Consider the following 3,439-nt stretch of genomic DNA (forward strand, 5'->3'; position numbering starts at 1 on the left):
GTTACAATGCAAAATCTATAGAAATCTATATCACCTATATTTCGCGCACCCTATTTAGCATATTATTTTATATCTAAGAAGGTCTCATTCGGGCTTTAGCAGGGCGAACCCATACCTCTAAATGTCAGCAGGTGTAGATCACATCAACAGCTACCAGCTCTCTTCATGCGCAGCACCAAGTGTCTACGTTCATTCCGTGTAACTCTATCTTAAACCCGCGTAGAGCCCCAAATGTTGGCATCAACATTATTTGTGTTATGTCTAATGTGGTGCGAGGATCAGGCCTCCCAGCAACCTTGTGTTAGGTTATTCTTAGAGTGTACAGCTCTCAGTGTGCAGACAGTTGTACCAAGTGTACCAGGCAAAGCTGATAGCATAGTAATAACATATTATTCTCAAATAAATCACCTCACCGCTTCTAGGGTGAAAGCGACAACAACAAGTAGGTGTCGTGTGCAAAACTGAAGCCGAAGGAAAAATGGCTGTTTAAACATGTAATACACTCATGCTAACTTAACGCAATATATGTAACGAAGTATCCATATGACACCTCTTCATCCAATTTTTGAAGTAACTCAGTTACTCTGGCCGAACTCAACCCTGGGCTGTTCTTATACTTCTGGGGGAGCTAACAAAATTGACCTTGGGACCCTAGCACTGAGAATGCTGTTAGATGCCTGCTTTCAGGAGCTATATTTTGGCAAAAAAAATCAATTTGAGATATCAAGTGTCGTTTTGTATTTTTTCCGCACAATGTTATTCATTAATGCAGAACTGTGTACATTTTGGACTGCAAAAGTTTTAGTGCAAGTGTTTATATGTCTGTTATCTAAAGCTAGAAGATATGAATTGGCAGGTTTCATGACTGGAAACAAAGGATTGTTCATTGACCAGGTTCAATTTACAATCACCCCTTGGTATTCAAGTTTTTTCTAATGTAAATCACCTTTTTAAAAAAAAAATTACATTTATTTATGCATTCTCAAACAGAAAACATAGACACAGTGGTTATTCAGCACACGTACTACAGGGATTAATGCAGCATACTACAAGGATTTCAAACCAGTTTACAATGAGACAAGAAATAGTGTTACATCACAAGGTGTCAAAGTGGGAATAGGTAGTGCAGAACAACACAGTAATTGTCATGACCATCAGATATCATTTACTGTTAGCAAATATGAAGTATGGGGACTCCATATGTCACAGGCTTTTGAGGATTCAGGCAGTTCTTCAGCGTAGCAGTTGAGTTGATCACAGCAATACCCCATGTCTTGCAACCAACGTTTAGTGGTCGGGCAGGTCTACATCCCCAGCATATTAAAACTCTATGTTTGGCAAGTAAGAACGCTATCACCACCATTCTCCTGAAAGAGACTTTAACATCAGTAACATTTCCCAACAGACATAGTTGGGGGATAGATGCTATGGGCGTCCCCACCATCAGTTGCCAAATGTGTTTGACCTGCTCCCAGAACAAATATACTCCCAGGCAGGCCCAGGCTGAATGGTAAAAATCATCATCTGGTGCACCACACCTATTACAGTTGGCAACCTCACACAGACCATATTTATATGACTGAGCAGGGATATAGTATATTTAATGTAAATATTTAAAATGTCCCAATCGTTGATTGCCATTCGCTGTTAGTTGCCCCTTCAGTTTACAGCAGGTGTTCCAGTCTTCATCAGAGAGTGGTTCAGAAAGAATTGCATTCCACTTATCTAGCGAGCCCCCCCCCCCCACTTTAACTCCTCCTTTTACTGTGAAGCACGATATAATCGTTTAACTATTTGAGCGCGCGTCGGGTGGTGTAGAGGAGCTGGAAACTGTGGGTGCAACTCATGCACAGCCGATTGCAATCTTGTGTACAAAAATGTTCGCAATGCAGCATTCTCCCCATCTCCAAGAACAGTGACGGCTTCAACAAAGTGACCCTGAGGAAATGTATTCCCCATGGTACACAGTCCCACTTCATGAAGAGTTTTCAGTGCACCAGCTCCCTCTGTCACTGAGATCGAAGTGTGATGTAAGAGTGGCATATTTGGTGCATAAAGCGGTGATTTACACGCACACCTACCCAGCTCCTGCCATGCCCTGGCTGGGTTATGCACTGTGTATATCTCTCCCTGTTCAAAAACTGTATGTTGGTTAACATGGATTTAAGTGGTATTGGGTGTGCTGCGCCTTCCTCAACCGCTACATGTGGAATATAACCTGTTACCTGTTGCCAGTAATAGGCATAGAGCGCCTATGTGCAAAGATAATACAGCTGAAAGTATGGCACTGTGAAACCACCCATCTCATAAGGGAGCGTTAAGATATCCCATTTAATCCGCGGTTTTGTCAGACCCCATGCTAGCAATACCAATAAAGAACAAAGCGTGTCGAAGAAGTGGCGTGTCAAGTGCACGGGTATATTAAAAAATAAATAGAGAAAGCGCCGAAGCACCACCATCTTCATTAATGCTATCCTATCAGCAAAGGATGACGGCAGTGCTATCCAATGAGTCACTTGTTCTTCAAGGCGTGTGATAGCTGTACAAAAATTGGTCTGAACAACCATCTGCTGATCCCTGTGAATCAGAAGTCAGTAGTCTCAATACTAGCGCAAACTGCAAGGACAAAAGCGGGCCCCCCTGCCGCGTGCCCCGCTGTATCTTCAAAATATCCGACATATGCCCATTGATTCTTACACGTGCCACGGGATCTGCATACAGCAATCTAATCCAGTTCGTAAAAATGAGAGGTACACCCATGCAATGTAAAATTGCAAACATATATTCCCAGGATATAGAATCAAATGCCCTGGTGGCATCTAACAATATAGCCACCGCCGGCAAGGCAATATTGCAACAACATGCGCAAATTGTGTGACTTAGATCTGGTTGGGATAAATCCTGACTGATCAGGGAGCACCATAAAAGGCAGAAGCAGACGCAACTTATTAGCCAACACCTACATCAGTATTTATCAAGGACAGGGGCCTGTATGAATCACACCTGTCTGGCGCCTTGTCAGGCTTTAGCAAGGCGACAACCAATGCCTCAGGCAAAGTAGGATGGAGACTGTAGGTGTCATATGCTTCCATGTACATTTCAAGAAGGTTGGGGGCGAAGATGCCTATATACTCTTTATAAAACTCAGAAAGTTGGCAATCAGTACCAGCTGCCTTTCCATTTGGTAACGCAATAATAGCCTCACGGATATCTTCTAGCGTTAGTAGGTGCATTAAAAAATCTTGCTGGTTATGCGAGAGCCCCACCAGCACTATGTCTTCCAGATATTGCTCTATGTCTGCCTCTTTTGCCGTTTGCCGATGCTCATACATGGATTGATAACAGTGTGCCAAAGTGTGGAGTATACTGCGTGTATCGTAATGTATAGTGTTGTCCTCTGTGATGGCTTTAACTATATAGTTCCTCCCACTTAAGTCTG

The sequence above is a fragment of the Lissotriton vulgaris genome, chromosome 5 (assembly GCF_964263255.1).
Source record: "Lissotriton vulgaris chromosome 5, aLisVul1.2, whole genome shotgun sequence".
Taxonomy (NCBI): Eukaryota; Metazoa; Chordata; class Amphibia; order Caudata; family Salamandridae; genus Lissotriton; species Lissotriton vulgaris.